The sequence below is a fragment of the Ascaphus truei genome, chromosome 3, assembly GCF_040206685.1.
Source record: "Ascaphus truei isolate aAscTru1 chromosome 3, aAscTru1.hap1, whole genome shotgun sequence".
In the NCBI taxonomy this organism is placed as follows: domain Eukaryota; kingdom Metazoa; phylum Chordata; class Amphibia; order Anura; family Ascaphidae; genus Ascaphus; species Ascaphus truei.
Window position 1 is genome coordinate 331,944,120 of NC_134485.1, and position 23,555 is coordinate 331,967,674.

Consider the following 23,555-nt stretch of genomic DNA (forward strand, 5'->3'; position numbering starts at 1 on the left):
GCGATCCCGCGCACGCTCGCGCAATGTGTCATGGCAGCCCCCGCTAGCCGGGTGCGCCGCCGGAGCTCCAGGGATGCCGAGCGCTCCCTGCACTGGCCCCCACCCTCGTGAAGTGCCGGCGGGTCCGCCGCTGCCTCCGGCGGCACCCGCGACCACTCGGCACTCGCGGAGGGGGGTCAGTGAGTGCAAATCAAGACCAGGGCTACATTCTCCCCCTTGTAGAATCCCAACGACCTCGCTTGGGTAGCAACCATACAGAGAGTTATATAATGAAAAATGCATGGCAAACGGTACATCACATACAACATGCATTCGTTCACCGATACCCAATATACTCGCATGGATACCCGAGGCCAGCTGAGTCTCAGAGTGGAGTGCCCCTAACTAATTGGTTGAGGGTATCCCACCTTGACTCCTGTGAGTCTTTTGGAACTCATTATCAGTCTCTACCGCCAAACCACCTTCTCCCCCTCGTAGAAAAAATAGTAAGGGGTCCTGGGTATTGACCCTCGCCGGACCCTCCGGTTTCATCTCGCGGGAGACAGGGAGGTTCAGTCTCTTCCCTCGGTCCACCACATGGCGAACAAAATGCTCCATCGTGCGCATGGGAGAGGCCACAGCTACCAGAGCGGTCTCAGCAAGGTCTTTGTCCGCTCCAGCAATCCCTTTAACGGTGACATCTTCTGCGGACAGCACAACCACTTCATGCAGGCCCGTGTCTTGAGAAGGCCAAGCTTGGAGGTTCCTCGCGCAGGAGTAAGTGTCGCTCCTGGCCGCTGTACCGGATACCTTGATGAGGTCAAATCCGCTCCCTGGTCTGCAGAGATCTTCTGGGGAAGACACCTCCACCAGGACGCGATAACGGGGTGAGCCCATCGCCCGGGTGACCCTACCTTTGGAGCCACCAGGCCCCACGATCACCGGGGAGCTCACACCCGACACCCCTGGGGCAGTCAACTTGCCCCTGTCGTCGTTGGCAGGTACTGATCCCAAGCCTGGGACCGCTGGTACCATCGTAGAAGGCCAGACTGGCCACTGCAGGGCCCAAGGGCCCACCGCAGGCTCTGTATCCGCCGAGATAGCTGGCTCTGTGACTTGGCATGAGTGGTCCGCCGGCAGGTGCATCACCATGAGTGGTTGGTCGCTGGAATCACCAAACAAGGATGGGGGTATAGACACCTTACCCTGGGATTCCGGAATCTGCGGTTCTGGTCTCGGTGGTTCCTGCTCGGGAACCGGGTCTGGAACCGACATCTGGGGTTCCAACATCTGTAGCTCTGCCTTCGGCGGCTCCGGCTCAGGACCTGAATCAAGAATGTCCATCTGGGAACACGGCCCCTCCACCACCTTCATCGCTGACGTGGGAGAACTAGTAGCTGCTTCACCCGCCTCGGTAGAACCATCAGGCACCTCTTTCTCCGCTGGTTCCGTAGCCTGGGATATGATAGGCTATAAGAACCAGGCACCGCAGCAGTCACATTGGGGCTCCCACGCCAGTGCACCTCTAGAACAGTCACAGGTGGTGCTAAAACACTGGGTAAACGTTTCTCCGTCCACCTCGGTTGTTTTGAAGCCTAGCGGTAACTGGGACAGAACGGCTCCCTGAGCACGGGCTTCTTGCAGGCAGGGGCACGCTAGCACAACGTCCTCTACTCCTGGCGCTTGCCAGGGCACATACACATTAGGGTGTAACCCCTGGCAGTCTACCTCATTCTCGGGGGATGAATAATCCGTTTCCGCAACAGTGTCTTCCTCCTCAGACGGTGCTGTAGCCTGCGGCAGCTTGGGACACAGGAACCATGCCCCACAGCAGGCACACTGGGGTCCCCAGGTCAATTCACAACCTGGGAAATCACATTTAGAACAGGGACCTTGGAGACACTTCTTCCCTTCCACTTGTGTCACGAAAACCCCACACGGTAGCTGATAGGCATCAAAGTCCTCACTACCAGGTATAGTCACGTCCCTTTGTAAGCATGGACACAAAATAACGGTTACATTCACTTCTCTTGTTCGCCAGGCTCTATACAACTGAGGGTGTATTTTACTGCAGCCGTCACCTTTCTCATCATGGTGAACAGACATGGCTGATCGCTGTTCACTGTGCTCACTCACAGTGTGGGGGCGGGGCTCTGGGTTTACCACCAGTCTTGGACAGAGGCTTGCAACATTCTTCTGTGCAGGCTGGCAGTCAGCCGCACATGTGCCATTTTGATTTGGCGGGAGCTGCCATTTTAGGTGGGACTCACTGTTAGCATCCCTTGCTGCAGGAGCCTCCATTTTGATTACAGCCCTGTCAACTACACTAGGGCTATCAATACAGGAGGAAACTGCCAAGTCAGGGTAAATAAAGGGGCATCCATCGGTCGGACCCCAAGGCAGAATCAAGAATTGGGGGCCGTCTTCCTCGCTTATGGCCTGGCCCACATGCATCAGTACGGTACTCCATTCCAAGGTGACATCATACCTTCGCCCTCTGACCCACGTACAAGCTAGCCCAGGGAGTTTTCGAACCTGCGTCTGGACATCTAGCAGAGACTCGCCAGCAGGGACTGCCCCCATGGCAACCACGCGGTTGGGAGGCACGTTAACCTTCAAGGCCCATGCATAGACCTCCTGCTTTGAGAGCGCCCACATGGTGAAACAAAAATAGCACAATTTAGAAAAAAAATTACAGGGCACCCCAGGTCTGATATCTCAGCAGCGCCTCCAAATGTAGCCCTTTTTCTGACACCTTCCTAAGGGACTACTGGTACTGTACTCAACCTGTGGCTCCAGGAGATCTGAGCCTCCGCTAGCTGGGAGCCTGGGGTAATACTTACACATTTACATAGCGCAGCGCCTCCACTTACCCAGGATCCCCGTGACGTGAGATTCCCCTGGGCAAGAAATACAACAATACACATACACTGTATAGATAATAACTAATACTTTACTAACGTGCTTAGAGAACATAACACAACATAACCTTTTACTTAAGAACATACACACCTATAGCAACCATAGAATAACAGGTGTCCCTCTACAGAGGAGACACTAATAACCAAGGCGTCTCACCAAACGCTTCCCCCAACACCGAGTGGTCCCACCCAGTGTCCTTAGGATCCCCACCCAGTGTCCCGCACTCTTGCAGAAATCGTGGGTGACTGCGCAGTCACTATTAAGCTAAGGGCCCGGTGGTGCACTTAGGAATATGTGATACCTGCCGAGCACTCCGGTGCTCGGGTCAGCAACTCTTCACAAAGGGTCAGTTGTAGGATGACGTCCTCTGATCCCCAACCGAACTCCGGCACGTGGACCGCCAGGGCGGTCCCACTCTGGAATAGTCTCTGTGGACCCCAACGTGGGTCCGAACCGCTTCCCAGGAACAGCAGCAGCCGCTGTGTCCCTATCTATCTAAGTGGCACTAACGTGACAGGAACCCTAACCTAGGGCCTGTCCCTGTAGTACAGCAACCTGTAGTGGCTTGGGGAACTCCTATGGGCCTGCAGGGGTTATGACCTGTCCCACTCCCCTCGCTCGTCCCAGTCCTAACTGTAACTAGCCTCGCAGCAACAACCTGCAGCAACAACATGCAGTCATAACACACCGCACACGCTGCACACGCTGCACACACTCTCACACCTAAGGGCAGCCTCCCTACCTTGGGCCGTCCCTTATCAATTACCCACTACCCTAACAGGTATTGGGGCCTGCCTGGGACTTGTGGATCCTCACCTGGTGCAGGAGCCACTCGCTTCCTGCACCCTTCCTTCCCCTTCCTGCTCCCAGCTCCAACTGCCGTTGCACAGCGCGCGAAATGTATCTTATTCTGGCTGTCTGGGAATCCTCCAGCCCTATTGGCTCCTATCAGGCACCTGGTGCCTGCCTCCCTAGGCCCTATGGGAATTGTAGTCCTGTGGGACCTGTCTGTGCATTGGGGCCGCGTGCGCCCTTGCCCTGCGCATGCGCGAACACCTAATGGCCGCCGCAACCTTTTCCTCTGCTTCCCTACCCTCGCGCAACTTCTCCCTGGCTCTAGTGTACCTTCTGCGCATGCGCGTTCCCACGCACGCTCGCGCAATGTGTCATGGCAGCCCCCGCTAGCCGGGTGCGCCGCCGGAGCTCCAAGGATGCCGAGCGCTCCCTGCACTGGCCCCCACCCGCGTGAAGTGCCGGCGGGTCCGTCGCTGCCTCTGGTGGCACCCGCGACCACTCAGCACTCGCGAAGGGAGGTCAGTGAGTGCAAATCAAGACCGGGGCTACACTTGTATATGAAAACAAAAAGATCTTAAATATGTTTTCATAATGTTCCTCCTCAAAATCTTTTATATTTGATGAGAGTAATTTTACCAATAGAGTACACGATTAGAGAACAGCTCCCTGCATGTAATACACTGCAGTTCGATTCTGCGCTTTAAAGAAAATAATGAACTGACATTACTCATTAAAAATGAGAATATCATGTGACGTCCTCTGCTGAACATGCTAAAAATTACATGTGTGTGTCCATTAACCGATTTACACATAATGATTACAGACACGTCAGGTCTAGCAGGTACAGTACTAAGAAAGATATTAATATTTCTCTTCAATTTAGGATTAAGATCGTCATCTTTACACATGTCGGGTCCACCATGAGTGCCTTAATGTATTTATGTGTCTCACGTGTGTGTAAGTACTGCACCGACACACTTTATTCGAGCAAATACCCAGTATGTACCTGGCAGATACCTGGAATGCGCCACTCCTCACCTCTGACAAGCCCCGTTGCATTTGCCTTCCCAGCCTGGGTTCATGCCTGGCTGATGGGCGGCTGATCTGTTAAATGATAATGATTAGGATTTAATAGGCTGCAATGCTTCGCGTGTCTACCAGATGGCATAAATTCATGAATTGTAATGCAGTATATATATATATACTGTGCAGTATTGCAGCCAGCGGGAATAAAATGCTTCAATCCCTGCTTGGAAAATAACTCAATGCACTCTGGCAGAAAACAGTCACAAACCTCAATACACCCGGGTATACCCGAATTCGTGGGACTAGCCAAGCTCGAATAAAGTGTGTCGCCAGTGTATTACAGAAGTGAAGTGATGAGTGCAGTTATATACTGAGGCACAGTACAAATGTCGTTGGTAAGAGTTTTTTTCCTCTGTCGCAAAACCATAAATCTCACAGCTGATTTACAACAGGGGCTGGGTTTAGGTTGTGTTCAATGGGTTAGAATTGTATTTAAGTCTGAGCAAGGAATATGAAGATCAGATCTCAACAGATGTCCCGCAAGGCTCTGTTCTGTTGCCCCTACTCTTCTCAGTCTTCATCAATGATCTATCTACAGCTTGTAAGGGAGTTTCAATACACATGTATGCAGATGGCACAATCTTATATGAACACAACCCTAGCCTCTCCGACCTTGAACACATACTTCAATCTGACATTTTGAGACTTGAAAAATGGATTTCCCAAAACAAATGGTTTTTAAACACTGACAAGACTGTAACAATGGTATTTGGAACCAATGCAACATTTTTAAAGCTTCCAATGACTGAGCTCCAGATCAGAACCAATGCTAATACCACCCTAGCCCCTGTTACTAGTTTTAAATATTTGGGCATATGGTTTGACTCCCATTTGACAATTGTTATGCACATTGATACCCTGACATCAAAAACCTATGCCAAACTAGGTGTACTTTATAGGAACAAAACTCCCCTAAGTGTGCTGGTCAGAAAGCGTATCACACAGCAGTCCAATTATCAACTATGGGGACATAGTATAAGGCTTGGCATTCCAAACCCACCTTAGAAAACTTGATACCTTCTACAATTCAATATACTATTTTGTTCTCCAATGCAACTACAACACACATCACTGCGAAATGCTCAAAGAGCTAGATTGGTCATTACATGATTCTAGGTGCAAAGTTCATCTTTCCTGTCTTACCTTCAAATACTTTCTGGGCAAGCTACCCAGCTATCTGAACAAGCTCCACACCCCTACCACATGCAGCACTTATCATCTGAGATCTGACTCAAAAAGACTGTTCATGGTCCCAAGGTTCAGCAAAGTATCCGCCCGCTCCTCCTTCTCTTACCGTGCACCCCACAACTGGAACAGTCTGCCGGAGACTCTCTCAGTTGCCATCAGTCTAAGTTCTTTCAAAACTAAAGCGGTCTCACATTTTAATCTGGTCTGTAACTGTTACATACTGACACATATCTCTTACTGTGCATGCAATGTCATGTATATAATGTATACCCTGTTCCCTTATGTAACTACGTATTTGTAACCATGTATTATTTGTCATCATAACTCTATGCCCAGTACATATTTGAAAACGAGAGGTAACTCTCAATGTATTACTTCCTGGTAAAACTTTTGATAAATAAATAAACAGAGGTGAATTTAGGACTAAATTCGTGATTTCTAATATTTGTGAACCAGTGGCCTCTCTGGGGAAAATCTATGGCATTTGGTAATGTATAGGTTTTTCTTTTATGTTTTACCCTTTTATTTTAAGAAGCTTTTCTGCATTTAATTGTAACTGTATTCTTGTGTAATACCTTTTCTGTAACCTAAGCACTGTATTTTTATATATATTAAAACATTTAATATGTAATGCTTTGGGATCTGAATAAACTGTCGCACGCTCTGGCGAGACTATTTACGTATTCAGACACATTTTGCTACAACTGGTGTGTGTGTTAAAGTGCATAGTTTTTTCTATAATAAACAGGGACCTGGGGCCCTCGCAAACATTACCTTTACATCTTATCATATTTGCATACCCCAGGTTGTGGCGGTGGATAAATATGATTTGCAATTGAGTAGGGGTTAATATTAACTGACTGGAGGTACCTTGCGGAGGAGAAAGGTGAGTTGGCTAGAGTAGCCATGTGTATTAACCCTGGTATCTAAGTCACGTGCGCACTTGTGTGCTGTTCATGACGGTGGTATATTGGGGCGGATTTAGGAAAGATAGAACTCATTTGAGGGACCTTTGCGAAGGTGAAGAGTGGGGCAGCTTGCAGGTTGTGTATTAATCCTTGTCCTGTAGAGGAGATATTGTTCATTTGACGGACCTCTGGAGAGGTGAAAAGTGGGAGCGCTTGCGGGCATGAGTATTAACCCTTGTCCCTTATGCAGTTTGTGTGCTCGCAGGGTTGCCGTATGTGACACTGCCATTAACCAACTCCTTGCTGGAGTAGTCAGCTACAGAAAGGCTTTTGGTGTGCTGCCTTTTAAAAATGGGGAAAGACCCTGCCACAGGACCATTACCCTAAAACCCCTAATCAGTCCCCTTACCCTAAAACTCCTAACCTTAGCCCCTTACTCTAAAACCCCTAATAATAATGAACGCTAATGCACTTACCTCTGTGGTGGTGGCTAAATGGTTGCAGTGAGATGTCCCATTTTGGGTATTTTTAATCCCCATTTTTTTACAGGGTGGTCCGGGGATCCCCTGAGCCAACTGCTACCATTTTCAGATCCTTAGTTTCCGAAAACAAATGCAAACAATTAAATATATACCTTAAAAGATACAATTAAAGTGGTTATTAACCCCTTTGACTGTCACTAGGGCTACCTACTGCACCGACACACTTTATTCGAGCAAATACCCAGTATGTACCTGGCAGATACCTGGAATGCGCCGCTCCTCACCTCTGACAAGCCCCGTTGTGTTTGCCTTCCCAGCCTGGGTTCATGCCTGGCTGACGGGCGGCTGATCTGTTAAATGATAATGATTAGGATTTAATAGGCTGCAATGCTTCGCGTGTCTACCAGATGGCATAAATTCATGAATTGTAATGCAGTATATATATATATACTGTGCAGTATTGCAGCCAGCGGGAATAAAATGCTTCAATCCCTGCTTGGAAAATACCTTAATGCACTCGGGCAGAAAACAGTCACAAACCTCAATACACCCGGGTATACCCGAATTCGTGGGACTAGCCGAGCTCGAATAAAGTGTGTCGCCAGTGTACATTGGTACTCAAGAGGTAAATTAAATAAATATACTGTATCACTTACCCCATCCATGTCAAAGGCCACCATCTTCTTCAGAAATTTCTCCCAATAGGGGCCACTGCCCAACCATTAAAACCATTAAAAAAATACACATCCAAAGCCCGATTTGGCCTATAGGAAAATAATAAGTAAAAATATCCAAACATAATAAATCTTTCAGATCTGAGGCCTGGTGGCCTATTAGTAATTCCAGGCAGTGTGGCTCATTTGTAAATCCAAGGCGATCAGGCGTTGAGTGACACTCAACTTTACTTCAAGCCCTGGTTCCTCTGTTGATAGAGGATTATTCTTTCTATAGGGGTCTTCCTTTTCCATCTTTTTTTCTTCTATTTTCCTCTATTCTTTTTGACGTCATCTTCTTCCTTGCCCTTAACTTCTTGTGTTATGTAACGACCCTGCCCTTTTATATTTCCGAGAGCCGTCGCATAACACGTGGATAATGGCCATGAGTTTGGCGCCATTTAGAATGACCACATTGGTTTTGCCAACCCCCTTTTCCAAAAAATGAAAAATACATTTACAAAACAAAAATCCCCCTGGCAGGTTTGCTGCTTTAACACATTTCACACAATATACTGTACAACACACATTAAGAGCTAATTAGAGGTTCATGTCTAAGTGCGAATAGAATCCTGGAGCAATTCCAAAGCTAAACAGATTTATAACACAAGTATTAGAAAATTATAATGGAGTCATACACAAAAATATGTTTTCACATGAAGGTTTCTCCACAATGAATAAAAGAACTATTGAATGATTTCACTGCAATTAAAAAATGGAAACGGAAAGTAATATGAATATATTGACAATTTTTGGGGGGGAATTGTAGTTTTGATATTATGTTTTTGCAGTGAGGCTTAAGGGATCATGAGGTCTACTTACTAAAGTCTCCTGACTTCAAAACAGGGGCAAAACAAGTGCAAAGAATAGCACCACATTAATTAAAGAAAAGGAATTCAATTGAAAGCAATTGGAAATTGTCATTTGATAAAGGTTCTTTTGCACTGGGTGTGCAGTCAGATAATTTTGCAAGTTTGCATTGCTTTTTAACATATCCTAAAATCCAAGAAAATTGTCAAATATAATAGAGAAGAAGCGATATAGTATGTATAATTGTATTGTATAGCTACCATGATAATAGGAAGGTAAATAATGTACATGAAAATCAATGGGAATAAGTGCAAAAGGTAAATGACAACATAAGGCATAAGGAGATCCTGCGCCAAAGAGCTTACAATCTAAGTTTTCTGTTGGGAAGCTTACAGATGAAGTCGTAGTGCATTATTGGAAGTGCAGTTAGGGGAGGTCAAGCTCATATGGAGCTCGGTGCAGAGGCGTAAAACGATTAATGAGCTGCTTCTTTCAAGAGATGGATTTTCAGCTGGGCTTTGAATGTGGAAAGTGAATATCGAGTGGACAAGCGTTCCATAGGTAGAGAGAGATTAGTGAAAATGGTTTAAGACGGGAGAGGGCTGTAAAGGTAAAATGTGCAAAGATTAGACAACCTTGGGTAGATCGTAGGAGACGGGTAGGTGTATGTCTCGTACGGCATACCTGTGAGCACGTGACCTGTATACGGGACTAGAGTTAATACACAGCTCGCAAGTGGTCCCACTTTTCACCTTCGCAAAGGTCCCTCAAATGGACATTATCTCCCCTAAATCCATCCCCATAACTGCACACAAGTGACTTAGATACCCAATCAGGGTTAATACACACGGCTACTATAGCCAACTCACCTTTCGCTTATGCAAGTTACCCCCAATGAGTGAATATTAACCCATTACTCAATTGCAATCATATCAATGCGCTGCTGCCACCACCTGAGAAATGCAAATAAAGATGTAATATTGATCAATCTGCCAGGGTCTCAGTTCCCTGTTTATGATAGAAAAACTATGCACTTACACACAAAAATCTGTTGTAGCAGATTGTGTCCGAAAATGTAAATACGCTCTCCAGAGTGTGCAATCAGTTCATTCAGAGCCCAAAGAATCAATTATTAAATGTTGTAATATATATATGTAACGGGTATTCCCCCCCCCCAATCGCAGATCTGATGTGGGTGCAAGGAACATACGGTGTTACCGTAGGTGTGGTGCATTACCTGTTGGCTCGCAGGAGGGCTGAGCTTCCGCCACGGGGAACCTGGGGCAATTATACTAGGGGTAACCACTTACTCAATTCAGCGCCTCCACCTGCGATGGCTCCCACCAGAGGGGGAGTGGTTCCTCGCAGGACAATACAATAATCACATACACGGGAATATATATATTAACGAGTGACTTTACTAACAAGCAATATAACATATCACGCAATACCATTATATAACCTGTGTCCCTCTCTAGAGGAGACACCTACGGCGTCGCGCAGGACGCTTCCCCAACACCAGGTGATCCCACCCAGTGTCCCGAGAATCCCACCCAATGTCCCGCACTCTTGGAGAGAACGTGGGTGACTGCGCAGTCACAGTTACACTAAGGGGCCCGTTGGTGCACTTATGACTGTATGGTACCTGCCGAGCACGCCGGTACTCGGATCAGCAACTGGCTTCGCAAAGGGTCAGACGTGTGATGAATCCGTCTGATCCTCCAACCGAACTCCTTTGTACGCAGACCGCCAGGGCGGTCTCCCTCTGGAATAGTCTCTGCGGACCCCAACGTGGGTCCGAACCGCCTTACAGGAACCGCAGCGTCCGCTGAGTCCCTAACTAACACTTGGTACTAACGTGACAGGAACCCTAACCTAGGGTCTGTCCCTGTGGTACCGCAACCTAAAGTGGCTTTGGGGAAAACTCCTAGAGGCCTACCGGGGTTAATAACCTGCCCCACTCCCCTAACTCTTCCCAGCCTTGACTGTACTTACTAAGACCTAACGAGTCCCAGCGCCTACAGCAGCAAGCTGTAGCTCACTGGATGCTGCAGCCAACGTGCTGCGCAACAAGGTGCCTGCCTGTCAGACCTCACTGCACTGACAGCCGTGACTCTGACAAGGCAGCACTACACTAAGGGCAGCGTCCCTATCTTGGGCCTCCCTAAGCAATTACCCACTAATCTAGTGGGGAGTTGGGGCCTACCTGGGGTGTGGGTACCTATATGGGTGCAGGAGCTGCACTCGCTCTCCGCACCCTTCCTTCCCTCACAGCTCCCTGACTCCAACTCTCTGTAACCTTTCTTTCCCAGCTCCCACTAATGTAAGTGGCAGGGTCCCTAACCTGAGGGCTGTCCCTGGCAACACTCACCTTACTGGGGAGCTGAGCTATCTCGGGCCCTGGGGGTGCTGGCCTAGTACAGGGAGTCCCTGACTCCTGTACCCTACCTCCTTCCCTGGGCTGCTCCGGTCTCTGACTGACTAGCCTGCTCCAACTGACAAAAACCCTGTCTGCACACAACATTGTTGCAACTCTGCAGCATGAGAAGCTGCCAGCTCTATTGGCTTCAATGCTGCCTGTGACAAGGGTGAAAGTGCAGTCCCCAGAGGCTGCTGGGAATTGTAGTCCTTGGCAAAGCTCTTTTCTATGGTGACCGCGTGCGCGATCTTTCTTGCGCATGGGCGAAGCTCATGCCATAACCAAGAGGGCGGGGCCCGCCGGGAGAAGTCGCCGTCCCCTTCCTCCACTGCCACAGGGTAAGGCAGGGGGCAAAGGAAGATCAGGGGAACCGGGGGTGACCCCTTACATATATATAAAAATACAGTTCTTAGATTACAGATAAAGGATTACAAGAACATATAATTACAATAAAAGCAGAACAGTTTCTCAAAATAAAAGGATTAAACAGAAAACACTATACTGTAACATTACGTTACCATATATCAGGATTTTCCCCCAGAGAGGTCTGGAGAAAGAGCTGAGAAATCACGTATTTGGTCCAAACACACCTATGTTGAAATCTGATTTTCATAATCTTTGCTATGTCTTAAATGCGCTTTTCATCCATTGAAACAACATAAGCCCACCCCAGTCATAAATCAGCTGTGAGATTGAAATTTTATGACAGAGTCAGAAAAAAACTTTACAAACCGGGATTTAAACCTTGCCTCAGTATATAAATGCACTCATAACTTTTCTTAACTAATGCTTAGGTGCTCATGACGGACGCAATGAGACTAAACCTGAGCGACAAATAAATATCTGTCCCCCAGTACCTGGTCCCATTGTGTTCGTCTCCCTGAAACAAATGCAAATATCAAAATTGAATACTTCAGCATCGCTATCAAATCCATGATTCCATATTTCACATGTTTGGGATGGTATAGGATAGCCCCACACTTCTAGGGATGCTTTGAAAACCTCATAAAACGCATTCTATTATTGTTTGTGTCAGGCCATAGACCATTCCTTTGTACTTTTAAAATCCAACCTCAATTAAGTTCCCTTTGATTGAAGATTCCCATTGGTTGAAGTACCATGTGACATTTTACTTTTTTTAAAGGATGTGACATCATCTTTAAAGGTGATTTCACATCCTTGTTTTAAAAAAAGGCTGCCATCACATGGTACAGGAACCAATGGGATTGTGAGATATACCACGTGGTACACTTAGAATCCCATTGGTTCCTGTACCATGTGATGGCAGCCTTTTTTTTTAAAGGATGTGACATCACCCTTAAAGATGATGTCACATCCTTTAAAAAAATGTAACGTCGCATGGTATTTCAACCAATCGGATTGGGGACATTCAGATTGGCTGTAGTACCATGTGATGGCAGCCATTTTGGTTTTAGGACGTGACATACCTCACTTGGAGATGACGTCACATTCTTAAAAAAAATAGATTGTTACATGGTACAGCATCCAATCGGATTGGAGCTGTACCATCTGACCCTAAAATATGATGTCACAGGCCTTATATTAGGCCTGTGCCATCTAATTTTAGCTTAAGAAGATGACGAGACAACATCTACCTATGGATTTTATGATTACAAGTATTGAAGAAAGAAGATTTTAGGAGACTGCCATCTTTAGAGCAGAATGCTCCTATCCTAACCTATCTTATAGTTTGTGACATTAGGGGCAATGTGGCTCTTATAATAAATGTGAAGCCCAGCCATTGTCTCTATAGATCTGAATGGATGTACAGGATTTCCCTGTAGAACCATCCTTCTATGGCTCATAGGGCCAAAAACATGTATATTAATATATGTGTAAACAAGATGCTGTGGTACACTGTAAAAATATGATTGGGCACTATATAATGCCTTGCCAAGGTTTCTGGACATGCAGGGCTGGTAAAAACTGTGTGCTGCCCACATGTCCAGACAGCTTGCTAATTCTGGTGCTGGAGGGAAAGGAGTGGTGCAAGGAACAAAAGGGAGAGATGCCTATGTCCCACCTCCAGCCCTGATTGGTTAATGCAGGCAGATGCTCACATCTTGATTGGTCCCTGCAGCATACACGCTGTGATTGGTCACAGGCCCATTCGGCATACTTTCTGTTCTTAACAGACTTTATCCAAGCTGGCGTACAGACGGATTATGCAGTGTGCTGTGAGGCTGTGCAGGAGACACCTGAAAAGAAGCCTGGTATAAGGGATCTGTTCAAACATCCAAGATGCCTGCCAACAGCAAGTGACCTCATCTTCTACGAAGCTACCACGGCCATCTTGCTTCCTGGCAATACCTGCCCTCAGTCCCTACAGGAAGCAAGCCTCTCTTTGGACCTCAGTGAGAACAGTTGCCTCTGGCCTTTAAGTAGCAGGCAGTTGCTATCTGACTTTGCTTGTGCAAAGTACTTACTTAGTACCTTGTCCCGTCTGAGCTCTGTCTTCGCATTTGTTTTGCCTGCTGCCTGCCTCGACCTCAGAACCGGACCAGAATACCCCTTACCTGCCACTTGCCTACCACTTGCCTACCCCCTGCCTCGACCCTGGAACCAGACCTGACTACCCCTTGCCTGCCGCATGCCGCTTGCCTTGACCCTGGAACCAGACCTGACTACCCCTTGCCTGCCGCATGCCGCTTGCCTTGACCCTGGAACCAGACCTGACTACCCCTTGCCTTGCACCTGCCTCGACACCGAAACCAAATCTGACTACCCCTGCATCCCAGGCTTCTGATCCCAGGCCAAGGTTGGTGTATTACTCCCTACCTCTGCCATGCAGGTTCGTATCCTGTCCTGCAGTCAGCAACGTTATACGTTGCACGATCCACGCAATGGACCCTGCAGATGTAGTGAATGCCGTTACCCATCAGGGCCTGCTTCGGGGAGCCCATGCCACCAGCCTGGCTTTGCTGAATCAGAAACTGGACTCACTCTCCTCTACATTGCAGATGCTGTGCACGCGCCTCAGTGCCCCGAGGGTGGCTCCGTCTATGCCCTCGCCTGCAGCTGTGTAACGTTCGTGCTCACCACAAACCAGGACTGGACCGCGGGGCTGAGGTGGGGATAGGTAAACACCGACCTTAGACCATGAAGCTGGTTCCGGATTGCGTATTCCAGGGTTGTGCATAGCCAGGTCGGGGTTGGAGAAGGCAGAGTAAATGTATTCAAAGCCAGGGTCAGGGCAGGCGGCACAGGAGCAAAGGATGAGTTCACAGGCTGGGGTCAAGGCAGGTGGCACAGGAGTATGTTCAAGGTCACAGGCTGGGGTTGGCATCAGGAAGACTTTAGCGTAGAGCTACAGCAAAGGCGCTTCAGCAGAAAGCTTCAGCGTAGGTGCCACAGTGCAAGGGATGGCCTCTGGACAGAGGACAGGGACTTGAAGTCAGGAAGGCCTCTGGAAACAGGGTATGCAGACAGACCACAGGAACACTGAGGGCTTCAGTGTAGATGCTTCAGCATAGGCGCTTCAGCACAATGTAGACGAAGTCTGCCAGGAACAGAGGAAGGCCTCATGAAGGCCTTTGCAAGGAGTATATGCAGACAGACCACAAGAACTATGAAGGCCTCTGCAAGGAGGATATGCAGATAGGCCACTGGAACTAGGAAACTTTAGTGCTGGGAATCCTTCAGCACAGGAAGGGCTAAGGCAGGGCAAGCAGAGGTGCTTGTTGCAAGCACAGGTTACCAGGAAAACAGTGATTCCAGCAGCTTCCTGGGGGGAATGGCTGACTCTAAATAGCATAGACAGCCAATAGAGGCAGAGCTGCCGAGAAGCCAGCATCAAGCAGACTGCAGTGTAATTCCAGAATCAGGTGATTCCGATTGCCAGTTCAGGAAGAGATTTGTCTGGAAGCTCTATAGCCCGTAAGTGTGAATTCCAGTCAAACCCAGGGCCGGATCCCTAACAAGCTGGTGATGATGCACCAGTATCTGTAGCCCCAAGGGAACCACGGATCCCTACTCCGGTCCGCTATGGAGGGCTCCCCTCGGCTTACAGATAATTCATGAACCAGTGCAGTTCGAGACACAACCGTCATCCTTCTCTACCCACCACTCTCAAGTGGCATATATTCTCTCTTTCCTCATGGATGAAGCATTGGCTTGCGCATCACCTCTTTATGAAAAGGGTTCCCCTTTGTTGGGTGACTCTGTCACCTTAATGCAAACCTTACGGACAATCTTTGATACTCCCGGTCATGCGGTTTCAGCTGAATTTCTCCTGCAGATAAAGCAAGGCTCTCGCACCATTGGACAATATGCTTTTGAGTTTAGGACTCTGGCAGCAGAGACCGATTGGAACAAGGGGGCTTTTAAGGCTGCTTTCAGTCAGGGCATTGATGATAGACTGAAGGACAAATTAACATACAGGGATCTTCCCGCCGGACCTGGAGGGCCTGGTCGCTCTTTACATTTTCCTTCATCTTCAGATGAGGGAGACGTCAGGAGCAGGATCGTTCTCACAGGTTCCAGTCTCTTCCGCTGGCCACCTCTTCAAGCTCCTCCTAATGAAGCTTCAGGAGAACCGACGGAACCCATGCAATTGGACAATATGCATCTCACGGAACGGGAGAAGCAGCACCGTCGCACCTTGGGGTTGTGCTTCTACTGCAGCGAGAAGGGCCACATGGTACAAATCTGTCCTAAAGAAGTCAGGAAAAGTCAGTTCCCGGTGCAAATAGGGGAGTTTCCTCTAGGTATCTGTACCTTCTTCCCATCTCCCAGTTGCCTAATCGTTCCCATCTATCTAGCTTGGCAGGACCATTCCATTATAAGTGGAAAAAACAGTGATAGTGTGCAGCTAATACCGTGATAATAGTGATAAATTATATTATAATAGAGTGAATATATATATATAAACAGTAGTGATGACCTTATAGGAGTAGCTTCACATTAAGTGCGTCTGCAGCCCTTCTTGAGAGGTGGCTCAGCACCCCGAGGACTAGAAGAACAGAGAAAAGACAAGACGCACAACGCACATAGTGAAATACCGTTTAAATTGTTAGTTTTACTAGAAGATAATAAGTTCTGTGTACATCAATAAATATAAAAACAAGCGTTTGTTAAGTGGGGTTACCACACAAGGGAACAGCAGGACTCATCAGTCTTCACCCGCTGTGGAGATAGGAACTGGAGACCCACGATCATCTGGCCGGTTAGGGAAAGGAGGGGCCCTCTGGATCCGTGGAGGGCACTCACTCTGTTCCTGTATGCTGAGATGGAAAATCCGCCGTGTGGATGCACACACAAGTCACTGCAGCACATGCAGTATACTCTGCTGTAGTTCTCCACTGCCACACGCCGGCAGCACGCCTCTGTGTCTCGAGGGACGCCCGCTGATGACGTCACTGGCTAAGTGCAAAGTTCAAAGCAGTGTCTGTGGTGTACACAGTGATAGAACAAGGCGCTGAATGGCAACCGGGAAGTAACAGAGAACGGTCAGCAGGGAGAACTGGCGCGAGGGACAGGGAGGGGAGAATGGAAGATAATAAAAATAATAAACTATAAAATATAGTTAAAAATGAGCTGAAACACACTCCAGATGAGTCCTGCTGTTCCCTTGTGTGGTAACCCCACTTAACAAACGCTTGTTTTTATATTTATTGATGTACGCAGAACTTATTATCTTCTAGTAAAACTAACAATTTAAACGGTATTTCACTATGTGCGTTGTGCGCCTTGTCTTTTCTCTGTTCTTCCATTCCATTATAACCCTGGCCTTCGTGGACTCCGGAGCCACCAGTATATTTGTGGATAGAGCCTTCGCTCAGCGAGTCAAGATTCCTCTCCAAGGAAAGGATGTGCCCCTGGATATCTACTCCATTGATGGTAGACCATTGGGATGTGGTGCTGTCTCGCAAGAGACGGCTCAACTTAAAGCTACGGTCTGTGTTTTGCACCACAAATTCTTCCAGCTGGATGTCATCAATTCTACAGCCATTGGTGTGGTTCTAGGACTTCCATGGCTACGTACCCATAATCCCCAGATTGACTGGATTTCGGGACAGATACTATCTTGGGGGTCTACCTGCCATAGCAAATGTCTTTCACCCTGTCGTCCTGTGGGTACGCTTCTACTACCTGGACTGGTAAACTTACCTGGTCTCCCAGCCTGTTACTCTATCCTCAGACGGGTCTTTCAACAAGGGACAGGCTGAAGAACTACCTACACACCAACCTTTTGATTGTGCTATCGATCTTCTTCCTGGGATGACTCCTCCTCGTGGACGTACCTATCCTCTCTCCAAACCTGAAACCAAGGCTATGAGGACACACATGGAAGAGAATCTGAAGCGGGAATTCATTCGTAAGTCCTGTTCCCCTGCTGATGCCGGTATGTTCTTTGTTGCAAAGAAGGGTGGATCCTTGAGGCCTTGTATTGATTACAGGGGCTTGAACAAGATTACCATCAAGAACCAATATCCTCTTCCTCTGATCACCGAACTCTTTTACCGTCTACGTGGGGCAACCGTTTTTACCAAGCTCGATTTAAGAGGGATTTTATAAGGATAAGGCTGGGACGAGTGGAAAACTGCTTTCAACACATACGATGGGCACTACAAGTACTTGGTGATGCCCTTTGTATTATGCAATGCACCTGCAATGTTCCAGTTCTTCGTGAACAAAATGTTTAGAGACATGTTAGACTCCTCAGTTATTGTATACCTTGATGATATCCTCATCTATTCTAAGACCCTGGAACAATACCATCAGCTGGTGAGAGTGGTAAACACCTCTTGGAGAAAGACCTCTTCACTAAATTCGAGAAGTGAGAATTCGAGAAATCCCGTCTTTCCTTTCTCGGATACATCATCTCTGCCCAGGGCCTTGAAATGGATCCTGCCAAGGTTTCTGCTGTTCTGTACTGGCCAGTACCTAAGGGATTAAAAGCTATCCAGAGATTCTTGGTGTCAAAGGGAGACTCCTGGAGTGGGTAGGACATTGGTGGCCGGAACAGCGGGAGAAGGCAAAGATTGTTGGGGTCACGGGCTGAGGTCGGTGGCAGGAAGCAAACAGGAATATCAGGGTCACACGCAGAGATCGGAGGCAGGCAGCGAGAGGCATAGTCGGGGTCACAGGCAAATGTCTGAGGCAGGAAGCAAGCGGGAACGTCGGGGTCACACATGGGGTTCGGCAAACGGAAGACAGGAGCAGGACAGGGGAGCAGGAACTGAGACTAGGGAGCAGGGAACAAACAGGGACAAGCCAGATGCATTAGCAAGGGCCTTTAATTGCAAGGACAAGAATAGGTACAATAATTAGGAACAGGTTGTGGCAGAGAAGTCCAGGAACACAACACAAAGCAAAGGCAAGGACAAACAGGAAACAGGAAATTATAAGGACAGAGGATAGAGCAACAAGGAGACAGACGGACAGATCGACAGACAGAGAAACCCCAGAGCACACAGAAAACAGCAGCACTCCCAGTGGACAGAAAGGAACTGGGAGGAGAGGGAGAACTAGGAAAATATATGTCTGGGCTATTTCCTGACATTACTCCCCCATCTCCAGGGAGGTCCTCCGGACGACCTTCCAGGATCAGCAGCATGTCCTTCATGGAATGCAGACTCGAGATGGCCCTCCTCTGGTGGTCTATATATGGGCAAGATATTTGTCCCTACAGTAACAGCACAGGAACTAGCAACCGGTCCATCAAGCTCTTTATAAAAATCAGTGAAGACACTGAGTTCACTTTCCGTGGTCTCCTGCTGTTTCGTGCTATCACTTAAAGAGCAGATAAGACCAGCTATTATAGTTTTCAGCTCTTGAAGCTGTCCTTCTTCACTTATTTTCTCACTCAATGCAGTTGCCAGTTCAGCTTCTTTGGAGTTGAGTTGCGATTCCATACAGAGGCGGCACATTTGATTTGAGTGCGGCTAACTCCGCAAGCCTGGGGATGCCCCGGCATGCTAGCCGCACTCCCTCGGCGATGACGCGCGGTCACGCGTCATCGGGTGCCTGCGCCTCTTGCACGCGCGTCCAGGGCTCCCCGAGGGAGCCCTGGTGTCCCGCGATGTGGGGGACGGCGGCAGGGGGTTCCGGGGGACCCGGCAGACCCGGCAGCGGGAGGGAGAAAGCCCCGATCGGAGGGCACTCCTCCGTGTCTTCGGCATGCGCCCGGCACCCTCCGGCGCGCGCCAGGTTACTGCTGCGGCCGAGAACGGGCAAATGCTCGAATAAACTCGGCCGCAGCAGTATCTCCCAGCTGACTCAGAGCAACGCTTAACTCTGTTTCTTTTTCTTTATTTCTGACCTGCAGCTGCCAGTACGCCTCCCGGATCTTGTCCAGCTCCAGCTGCAGCCGGGCCTTCTCATGGGCTGTGTGTGTGGTCCAGCAATTTGCAGGCATCGGCCATTTTAACCTCATAGTGCAGTGTCAGGCTGGCCCCTTGACGGACACCTCCTCTTTCTCTTCCTTTTTGGCAAGCTGTATCTTGAGCTCAGCGATCTGCGCCTACAGCGCTGTGAGTTGCTGGGATGTGTGTTCAGCTGCCAGCTTTAGCTCTTCCACTTTAAGGCTTTGCTGCATTTTCCACTCCTCAGCGAGAGACCCCTGGTTGAGTGCATCCTGCAATTCTCCTCTCAGGGCCTCCATCTCTTCACTGTGATCGTTATAAGCTTGCTTCCACGCATCCCTCGTTACGTCCTGGAGCTTTGCCAATTCCCTCAATAGGGTCTCAGCAGCTTGCCTTTTCCAGGTTTCTTTCTCCTGGGTGTACGGACTGTTAGGGATGGAGCTGTATCTCTGCTCCTCTAACTCTTGCTTCAGTTTCTGGACCGCCTCGTGGTCCCTCTCATACAGGGTTACCTGGCCTCTAAGCTCCTCCTCCAGTGAGGCTCTGGTTATGCTGAGTGTGGCCTTCAGCTCCCCATGCTGCTATCTGCGGACACACTGGGTACTCAAATGCTCTTGCAGCCTTTTTACTTTGTTAGCAGTTTGGAAACTTTCTTCCTGCAGAACTCACTGCTTCTCCTCAGCATTCACCTGTTTCTCCTTGGCATCCCGCAGACTTGCACGCAGTTCTTGCAGTATATTTTATGCTTTCTTCTAACACAGGCTTCCCTGATGTTGAAGTGTCACCCTTAATTCCTTCTGCAACTTCCACTGTAACCCCTCCTCTCTTCTTTCTCTTTGTTTTGAGAAGCTCTGAAGAATCAGTGGTACTGTGTTGACATTTATTGCTCATGACTGCTTTCAAAGTGGGAGCCATACTGCAGCTTCAGATATGGGGAAACCAAACTTCCTAAGAAACCAATAAAGAGGAAATGTGTCTTTAAAGCAGAAACATAGGAAAGAACAACAGAAATAGACATAAACAAGGAGACAAAAAGATAAGAGAATTGACTTTTAAGTTTGAGGCTTTAGCATAAGTGATAGAAATATTAAATTGCAGGGGAAACCATAGACAGAAACTTGCAGTTATATCAGAAACTTTAGAATTCAGGCATAGAAATATCACACATTGCAGGAAACAAACTACAGGGAAACTTACAGGTAAACCTGAAACGTTAGAACCAATCATTGGAAAAACTACAGATTGCAGGAAAATCACAGCATGCAGCAACAAAATAATGGGAGCACTTTTGTCTTTTGAAATGGGAACCCTGTGAAAAGCAGTGGTCCAACCAGGGAAAGCAGTAAATCAAGGTAACAGTCTTATATAGAAATGTGAGTCTGAAAATCTGCAGTGACCGACCCAGAAATGCAGAGAGACACAAGCCTTGTCCACGGAATGAAAGTCAATGGGGGCTATGCACTAAGCTCAATGCTTTTGCGTCCGGATGAAATAAAAAAGCACGTCCGTTAAAAAGTGAGGCCGGAGATGCGATTCACTAAGGCCTTGAGCCCATTTTCTAACGTATGTGCTCAAAACAGCCACAGCGTACGTGTTGCTTTTTTCCCCTGCTAGCGTTCTTAAACTTCACGTACACTAGTTGATAGAAAAAAAGCCGCTTGTAACATTTGCATGGAGATTCTGTATCTCCATGCAAGGCTGTTACAGGCGATCGTACACTAAATAAATACATTTTAATAATAGTGTACATGAGCAGGGGGTCTCCGGAGCTGAAACGCATTGGTTTCAGGTCCGGGGACCCCCTACTTCAGGAGATAAAGGCCCCATTATGGGGTGCCGGTATCCCCTGCACTTTGAAAGCTTCCGCGTCACGTGACCGGGACATTTAAATTCTGCAGGGGATACCGGCACCCCATAACGGGGCCTGTATCTCCTGTTGTAGGGGGTCCCCGAGGCTGAAACCAATGCGGTTCAGCTCTGGAGACCCCCTACACATCTACACTATTGTCAAAACACACATATGAATAAACTATAATTCCTTACCGTAGCGGCTATCTGCAATGGTAATGAAGCTGCATTAATGTACATTTTAATAATAGTGTGCGGCAGCAGGGGGTCCCCTGAGCTGAACCGCATTGATTTCTGTCTCAGAGACCCCCTTCTTCCCGAGTTACAGGGCAAGGTATGGGGCATTGGTGCCAGTGTCGCCGCCATCTTTATAGCGTCCAAGATGCGACGGGGACGCTTTAAAGATGGCGACGACACTGGCACCGGTGCTCCATACCTTGCCCTGTAACTCGGGAAGTAGGGGGTCTCTGAGCCAGAAATCAATGTGGTTCAGCTCAGGGGACCCCCTGCTCCCACACACTATTAATAAAAATACATTATAGCAGCTCCATTACCTTAGCGGCTAACCGCTAAGTAAATTTAAAGTAATTGGACAATTGACTCAAAAGCTGTTTCATGGACAGGTGTGGACTATTCCTTCGTTATTTCATCATCAATTAAGCAGGTAAAAGGTCTGGAGTTGATTCCAGGTGTGGCATTCGCATTTGGAAGCTGTTGCTGTGAACCCATAACATGCGGTCAAAGGAGCTCTCAATGCAAGTGAAACAGGGCATCCTTAGGCTGCAAAAACAAGAAAATCCATCAGAGAGATAGCAGGAACATTAGGAGTGGCCAAATCAACAGTTTAGTACATTCTGAGAAAAAAAGAACGCACTGGTGAGCTCTGTAACACAAAAAGGCCTGGACGTTCACGGAAGAAAACAGTGGTGGATGATCGTAGGATCCTTTCCATGGTAAAGAAAAACCCCTTCAAAACATCCAGCCAAGTGAAGAACACTCGCCAGGAGGTAGGCATATCATAATCCAAGTCTACCATAAAGAAAAAACTTCATGGGAGTAAATACAGAGGGTTCACCACAAGGTGCAAACCATGCATAAAGAAATGGAGGGAGAAAAACAGAGCACTATATCCAGCGCTAGATGCAGCAATAACACCAACAGGAGTACGTACCCAATAAAAAGCTATTTAATGGATCAAAAAAGGTTACAAAGCACACCAACGCGTTTCGGACCTATACAGTCCTTTATCAAGGTGAATACAATACTTACATACAGAGTGCAATTTATACATACCACTGGGTCGCAGGGGCCAGTTACAATGACTTCCGGGTACGCCACGTGGTGCGGGATCGTGACCCATGACCTGTGACATAATCCCGTCATGCCACGCCGCCGTAATACATAGTTTATTTTCATCTAAAAAAACTCTTGTAACAACACTTCCTAAGGGTAGTTATGGATGCTCAAAATGCAAAGTTTGCAAACATATGGATAGTAAAAAATAATTTTTTCTCACAAAACTGATAAAAATACTATATAAATTAATTTATCAATTGTGACACTACTTACGTGGTGTATTTGTTAAGCTGCGCCTGTGGGAAGACCTCCCCTCTTAAGAAGATAAGAAGGGCGTGGCGTAAGAAGATGGAGAAGACCCCAGAGCAGAAAAGAAGACCCCAAGACTGACGGAAAGGATTACTAATAGAAGAAAGAAGACACCGTGTGGATTGTAAGGGCTTATTATTTTATGGTTACCTTTGGATTGGTTCCAGTGTTTCCGGGTCCCCTGGATTTCGGTGAGTGGGCATCTAATGGTAAGTAAACAAAAGAAAAGTTTATTATTTTAACTTTTACAGGTTTTTTTGATTTTTTATTTATGTGTTTTATTTTTTATTTTCCATTTAATGTCCCTGAATGGATCTATGTCCCTATGGATATACATACATTCAGGGACACAGAATGGGTGTATTCTATGTGATTTTTGGATGTAAATGCATTGTTTTTTATGCTCTATTATTGCCCCTGTATGTTATGTATATATATCTATATGGATATACATACAGGGATAATAATTGATT